We start from the raw sequence: 8,830 nt of genomic DNA, 5'->3' as shown, positions 1-8,830 counted from the left end.
AGCCACCGCATCATGATGATTAGGCCTAATGGTGAATAATCTTATATTTGTATTTATTTATTGTTGCCCATCTGGGAGAGGCCTGTACTTGTATATTTTATTATTTATAAACCGGAGGAAAATGCATAAATACTATTCAGTTCTAGAAGCAAACCTGGTTCTTTTGTGTGCCCGGCGAAAACACATGTGACCACGGTCATATGCGAAGGAATTTGAGCCTATACTTTATTATTAAAATCAGTTCGATTAGGACAACCAGAGTGCAAAATTGCTAACGTTCTTGTACATGTAAATATAATATAAATATATATATATAGTGCTTACGGAGGGAGTTTCTAAATAAGACTTTTCAAGCTTCCTACCCAATCCGTGCAATTTAATATTTGTCAATTATCATGTAAATGAAATGTTTATAAATGAAATATTGTTTAAACTAAAGAATTTAAGTAAATACATTAGAAGAGTAAGAAATCGAACCCGTGACTTCTAGACTGAAACGTCGGACTTGGAATTCTGGCATCGCTTGTCGAGTCGTGAGCTCGAACCTCGCCAGCGACCATCCCATGTTTCTTAAGCAAGAAACTTACATTGTTGTGCTTTAAGTTATCTATAAGTTTTATATTAGTCTATCAATAACTGGAACTACAAGGGAAAATACAAGCATGCCGACACAGGCATGTAATGGATACAGTACGAGTTTTCCTTCAAAAGTGACTTCTTTACAGACATAAGAAGACAATTTGAAGAAAATACAATTAACTGTATCTGAATTATACGACGTTTAATTGTAAAGAACCGATAAATTAATAAACACATTTAATTATAAATAGATCTTTGTATGTTCACGTTGAAAAATATAAAACTATAGAAAATATGTGCATGGCCTTTAAGCTTTGGGCAGTGAAAGGTGTAGGGTAAATTGTATTTGCACGGAACTTACGTGCACTTATTTCAATCAGAAAGAATTCACTGTCATTCATGATAAACAACGTTAAAATGGCTGCCCACCAATTAACAGAATGTCAAATTTACTATGTCAGTCAACATTGAAATCGTCTCTAACTTTTTTGCGCCATGTTATATGGATTACGTTTTGGATACCAAAAGTAAGTCTCCTTCCTTAACGCAATGTTCAGCCGTTTATGCAGTTGATTTTTTTGTGTGTGTCGGGCGGTGGGTACAGTTAATGTCACGAGAATGTCAGACGATATACAAAAAAAACAACTATAGGTATTGTACCATCTTCCAACAAACAACTGCTATTTTTTTGTCAATGTTAAAATCAACAGTTACTTTGTCCTGGGAAATGGCCATCCAATTCTCGATAAACTGGATTTTTTCATGAGATGCGCACTACTTTCCATCGATTTGAGGCATTTAAAATGTCGCCTGTTAAGATTGACTACACACTGGCCGTAGCTTCCGCAGAAGCGGTGGGTCCATCGCAGAGGCGGTGGAGTATTCGTCGCAGAAGCGGTGGATAAAATATGGCCGTTTGCTGTTGTCGGTAAGTATTTGACTGAATTTTGTTTTATGTTTCACTGGAAACACTTATATAGTGAGACTGGAGCCCACATATGTACTCTGAAGTGTTTTTGCTAAACGGCAATGAATTGTACCGTGTGCATGTAATAAGTCGAAAGAGTACATTATATGGGCTCAAGTCTCACTAAGTGTTTCCAGTGAAACATTAAAACATAAAACAAAATTCAGTCATATACTTACCGACAACAGCAAACGGCCATATTTTATGCACCGCTTCTGCGACGAATACTCCAACGCCTCTGCGATGGACCCACCGCTTCTGCGAAAGCTATGGCCAATGTGGACTAAATCTCTTGTTTTTTCTTAACTAGGGAGAGCTATTGTAATTGTGAATTTTGACAGAACTATCGCCCTTTATATTGAAAATTCTACATTATTAAGGATCTTGTTTTACTATCAAGCAGCGCACTGGCTCTTCTTAATAGATAAGAAGCGAGATTTAACATTATCTTTCGAAGACTTTCTCTATAGTCACTGGTACTGTAAATAAGTTACAGTTCTCAAATGAAACATGTGAAAATTAAGTTTAATCATCGCGAAGATTTTTCTTGTGAGAATGTAAAATCTTGCTACTTTATCTATAAAAATACAGAAAGGCGGACAAAACTTTTAGAAAAAATCGTGCATGTCAATAGCAGTCCTTTAACTGTCCGAAGAAGGACACCGTATATTTCAAATGTGCTAAATCCACAAGAAAAGTAAAGGTTATTTAAAAGTGTCTTCTTACTATGGTGGGTGATTTGGAACGCTTGTGTGCGACGTGTTGGCGCTACAACACGACAAAGCGCCAAACGGCGCGTTGTCGGACTGTCGTCTTGTCGTCCTGTCGCTAACGATGTACGTCAAACAGCGCGTTGTCGTTCGGCGTGTTGTAGCGATGTCACATTGTCGCTCGCTTTAAAAATTGAAAGTTTGCCTTATAAGTCAAGGGACAGGGCGACATCGCGACAACGCGCCGTTTGGTGTGCTTCGCTAGAGACAGAACGACAAGACGAGAAGCGCGACAACGCGCCGTTTGGCGCCTTTGTCGTGTTGTCGCTAGCCGACCAGACGAAAGGCCGATAAATCGATAAAGGTTGCGTTGTTGCTATCGACAACGCAAACACGCAATGCACCAAAAATCAGCCACCAATATCTTACAAACGTAAGAAGACACTTTTTGAAAACAGCTCGCTTGGGGTATAGTCGTATATTAATACAGGGAGGATAACTCAAGCACATAGTTGCCACCTTTCTTAAATTCAGTAGCATGCGTAAGTTACGTGCCAAGTCTATTTAGTTAAGTAACTAAAACTTCAAATGTAAAACAGAAATATTATTTTAGAAATATGAGCTTTGGCTTGCTTGTGTGTTGTATAGTAAAAGTTCAACTTACTGATATCAGCAAATTATATGCCATTCCCGAGTCCACAGAAATAACAGACATGAAATGCAACTGCTACGAAAGCATAGAATTTTAATAAGAAATAATCTTTAAAAAAAAAAGCTATAGATGTCCTGATTGCTTCCAGGCCTAGGTAATCAACTGCCCAGCTTACCCTGACCGATAACCAACATCTACCTTTTCTTGTCAATTATACAATTAAAAAAATTAATATACCCCCCCCCCCCTTCAAAAAAAAAAAAAGAAAAGCAAAAAAACCACACACAGTTAAACACAATTTTAAAATACATGTATGCAGTATTCCTACCGCGCAAAAAGAACAGCGGTGCCATGGTTTTGGATGGCGGTTAAAACCTCTTATGATTGCAAGCAGAATGGTACCATGTTATCAAAAGTTTATATCCTTTGCAATTTTACAACATTATTTTGCCCATTAATTTTAGTGTAAAATTCATATGTTAAATTCAAAGCCTCGTGTCCCAATGGGTTTTTTGTGAATCCGTTTGACATCTGATACTTCTTACGAACAACTTATTTTTCGGAGAAAGGAATTGAAAAAATGTTCGCGACCATTCACGATGAACACAAATGTTTCACAAATGTTATAAAAGTGTTTTCATTAGTTTCTGGTTATAACAGCCGAATAGGGTTAACAAATGGTTTTGCACACATAGATAAATCATTCAAAACTTCCGTGGTGTATGCAAAACTCTCTAAATAAAATCAATATTATTAAGAAATGTTGGCATTTTTGAATTTATCTCTTGCACTTTTCAGAAGATTACGTAAGAATGATACGGTACTGCGCGCAGGAATTTCGACGGTACGCAGAAAAATGATGCGTATAACTATGACATACCGTGAAAGTTAAAAGGGATATAATATTCCAAGACAATATGGAGGATTAAATATGATACACTTGCTAATTTTCATTTAACATCTTGATTAATCAAGTAGGATTCAAAAAAATATTTGATGGAAAAATAACCATGGATTGTGGAAAAAAAATAATAAGACAGATTTACAAAAAATAGGTGGAATCGATGATTTATACAAAGGATATATAAACACAAATGATATGCAGAAATTAAAAATTGAAAATACTTTCTTAATATTTATGTTACCTTTTTAAGGTCCATCTGCTACACGGTCGTCTCGGGCAAACTTCATTGCATCATTTTTCTTACATGCATGCCCATGATGTGAAGTAAATGATTGCTAGCCATTACTCTAGAATTAAGTAGGCCCAGAAGAAGAAGTTGGTAGCTCTGCATAGTACTTAACATCAGGATTTTATTTGAAAGACCCCGGTAACAAGCAGTACAAAGTTTTAACATTAAATTCTTACTTTACATGTTAAATCGGTATAATACTATTTATTTTCTTTACTGATTTATGATCTTTTATATTGAATGATACACGTTATAATATTAAGACACTTGTCTATGTGCACACTGACACCCGTATTTGGTAATTTTCAAATTTTAGTGTTCTAACACCTTTGCAAATTTAATGAATGCACCATACCTCACAGCGGTACACTCGTCACGGGTGGGGGACAACTCCTATCAAGATATGAGTATATTGTACCTTTAAAAATATTAAAACAAACGTTTCGATAGGACAGATTATCATTTTCAAGGGGGAGAATCACGCCGTTCGTTACCCAAACAAACAAGATGGCGGATGCAGCCAAAAAGTAGATTTTTCCCTTTTTTCTCTGAAATTAGTGATGTTCTAATGTAAAGGTACATACTAACAACCTTCCTACAAAATTTTTCCTGGCCACACACAGGATTTTTATTTCGATTGATGTTTCGTCCCGCGTACTTTATCTGAATGCGCCAGTCACCAGATTCGAAGCGCAGAGAATTTTCACGAGGTTTTGATCGTGGTAACGTACGGCTTTTCTCATTCAAATTCACTGTTTTTCTTTTAATATATGTTATTTAACTGAAACCCACTGACTTTAAAAAAGTTGTAATATGATTGTCAAGTAAGCAATTTCATGCCAATTCTGGTAGAATTTATTGCTGTAAAATATTAATTATCGGGGCATTTTCCCGGAAATGATAACGTATGGCGCACAAAATATCATTGATAAACGTACGGCGGCATTTTTATACTTGGTGGAATTTTCCATTTGTCCAATACAGCTGAATTTATTTTTATGGTAAGGAAATATAGATATCTGAAAAAAAAATGTTGGGTTTCCGGTCAGAAATTAATTAATTTGAACAATTCGCTGTACGATCGGAAATAAATATCTTTCTAGTTGGTGCATTAATATATAATTCGTTGTTAATTATACCAATTAAAACACGCGTGTATAGTTTGAGAATATTTTGTATTAAAATGCGGAATGGGAAGAAACTTCCCCTTTAAAAGGAAACATTTGTGTTTGTTGTCTTTACATTAAAATTTCGCCAGTCGTTGTGCGGATAATTATGGTCTTATCCCCTAATTGGAAAAGAAACGCGATTTCAGCAGAGCAAAAAATGTAAAAAGGTACGGACGGCCTTGATATTATTTTCTTTTCCAAAGAAAAAGTCTAAAAATCATTTTTAACAAATTTTCTGATAAGGAAAATCTTAATTTATTTGAACCCGTCAAATTTTACAAAACGAAAACTGATTGCGACTAGCTTACACAAGATGAGATGAGCCTTGTGTTTATTCAATATGGTCCGCTCATATAAAGAAAAATACATAACAGAGAAAAAATGAATGAATAGTAGGTTCTAAAATGAGTTTATTGAATGAGTTAGAAAATAATGTTATGCGTTACTAGAAAAATAATTGTTATGCGAAAAAAACTTAATTGATTTTAGTAAATAAAAAAAATTCTGGTTTTATTAGGGACGGGCGGTTAATATTGAAACGGCTTTACCATTTAGGCGTGACGTTGTGCCACTATGGCGTTCAGATATAATTTACGCGACATAGGCCTCACGTTTTTTTTTATAGTAGAGACAGTAGACATATTTTTTATTCCATTTGGCTTTAAAGCCGATGAGGACCATACAACATTGCATAATAACGAAACAGTTCATACATGTAACCCTTTCCCTTTCATGAGCATATTTGTTGAAAAATGGCCGTTTTTTCATTTTGAAAAAAACCCTCCTGTTACAAGTTCAAACTGCTATGAAGCTTTTTAAAAAATTTTTCAATTTACTAATCAAACTTGGCCCACAAATGGTTGACTGGACCATTGCCTTTTGTAAGACATGCTCAGTCTAAAATTTCCTGTTACCATGGCAACATGGGGACATCTCAAAAATTGCCCATAAATCACTATTTTGCCTTGAGTTTTTTTCATCAAAATTTAATTTTCAAAGGCTTTTCAGCGTTGGTTAATCACGTTACCTTTATGATCGAAAACCTGCGGGTCATTTTTTTAGGGCCTCTCGCAAGTCCACAATTTTCCTTTTGGCGATTGAGGGGACTACCGCCCTCTTCAAAAAACCCCCAAACAGAAGGGGGCACATCCCTTTTCTGGCAACCCCCTGAATGTATCTTTTGGATGGGGGCGGCGCCGAAAACAGTGCTCCACTTTTTTTAGGCAACGTTTTCTCAAACGAAAACATGTGTTTTGGGGTCCAAGAAAGGACATTTTTTTTTCCCTGAGGCCTAAAAGGGGGGTCGAGTTACATAATGAACATTTTCAAAATTGATCTTTAAACCAGTAACTTTATAGGTCTCATTGTATTCACATATACATACACACGTATACATGTACATACATACAAAAAGCAATACATGACATGAACTATTAATTGCAAAATTGTTGTATATAAAAATCGATTTTTAACACAGAAACGCAATTACCGTTGTTTAATACATATATCCTCTAAAAAAATGAAAACGTCCTTCGCATCAATTGCGGATTTCATAAATTGTAAATAAAAGGAACGTCATAAGTTGATCAAAACAATTACATGCAAGAATTTGCCTTTCATATTCTGGCGTTTTTTTTTTCAAAAACGCCCCAACAAAAACAATAATTTCTTTTAAAAAAAGTATTTGCAGATATCAGCAATAAAGAGTGACATTGGGAATTTTGCTTATTAATTTCTAGTGTTTAATTATGAAGTTTCAAATCGTATTTGGATTCGATGTTTTTTATCCATGCCGGAAAAACCCGTCTAAAACCTTTAATGCCAGACTGCTGAATGTGGGTTAAATTTACGTCATTTTCTTTTGAAAAAAACGATTTTAAAAAAATTTTTACCTACTTTTTAAACTATTGTTTACGAAGTATTTTGTAAGTGTTCAATCCGGGGTTGTTTTATTTTTGACGGGGGGGATAGCGACCCGGGGAATATTTCTTATTTCTTTTTAGAAAAAGCCCACGGATGAATTCAAAAATTTCTTAGTGTCAAGCTTTATTTTGGGTTCATTAGTTTTTAACTTTTTTTCACACTTATACCTTTCATTTGCACAAAGCGGTTCTATTGAAGTACTATGAAAAATAAAAGGGTGCTATTTAAACGGACTTTTTATATTTTCATCGACTTTTGTTTTTCTATTCTATTTTAAAAATTTTCACACAAAAAAATTTTAAAAAATTTCAACGCTTTTTGGTTTGGGTGCAAATAAAACTGGAAAACTATTATTATTTTTTTTTCAGTTTCTTTTAATTTGGTTCTACACATTCCACTTTTGTCTTGTAAACATAAACACCCCTTTTTCTATTATAAAGAAAATCAATTATTCAGGAAAAAAATGGCCGTACGTTATCATTGATATTTTGTGCGCCATCGTTATCATTTCCGGGAAAATGCCCCGATATTAAAATTTTAAGCCAGTAAAATCTAGCCAGAATTTGCATGATTGCTTACTTGACAACATATACAAAATGAACTTTTTTAAGTTCCAGTTGGTTTTCAGTTTAATATACATATATGTAAAAGAAACAGTGAATTTGACAGAAAAAGCCGTTACGTTACCACGATCCAAAACCGGTGAGAAAATTCTTCTCGCTTCGAATCTGGTGGACGGCGCATTTCAGATAAAGTACGGGACGAAAACATTTCATGAAATAAAATACTGTGTTGCTCAGGAAAAAAGTTTGTTAGAAGGTTGTTATATATGTACCTTTTTTAATTAGAAACATCACTAATTTCAGAGAAAAAAGGGAAAAACCTACTTTTTGGCTGCATCCGCCATCTTGTTTGTTTGGGTAACGAACGGCGTGATTCTCCCCCTTGATTTTCCCTACGAAATCATTACGATACGTGTACAATATTTTAAACAGAATATCTTTGATCTAACATATCACATTCAGAAAAGCCGGGATCGAATTAGATATATAGAGATCCCGGGATTTGTCCACTGCCATGTCACATTCAGAAAAGCCGGGGTCGTATTAAACAAAAAAGAGATTACCGCGGGGGGGGAGGGGGAATTGGGGGGAACCCCCCGGGGGTCTGCCCAATTAAATTTTTCAAACTTTTTTAAAGAATTGTAATCCAAGCAGGATCACATTACGAAAAGCCGGGATCGTACAAGACAAGCTGTGTCTATAATCAGCATCATCATCGTCGTCGTCATCATGATTATCTGTTATTACTTTACAGCAGTGCAATAAATTTGTACATACTTGGGTTAACAAAATAATATCTTTTAATATAAAGGTTACGAATATTTGAATAACATGGGCATATAAGATCAAAATGAAATTCGTCTTCTAAGTCTTTTAAAGAACAACATTGGCAGTAATTGTATTCTATTTCTAGCATATCTGCTAGTTTGCATTCTTCGGTTGTGTGCAGAAGTTCTTAATCTAGTTACAAATCGTCTCAAATGTTCAGGCAATATATCTAAATAGATTTCGTTACAAAAAATCACATATACACACATATAAACAAATACATGTTTCAACATATTAAATCATTTT

Source organism: Ruditapes philippinarum, unplaced genomic scaffold (genome assembly GCF_026571515.1).
Source record: "Ruditapes philippinarum isolate M1 unplaced genomic scaffold, ASM2657151v2 ctg14595_1_1_1_1, whole genome shotgun sequence".
In the NCBI taxonomy this organism is placed as follows: domain Eukaryota; kingdom Metazoa; phylum Mollusca; class Bivalvia; order Venerida; family Veneridae; genus Ruditapes; species Ruditapes philippinarum.
Note: the sequence above shows the minus strand (reverse complement) of the source record.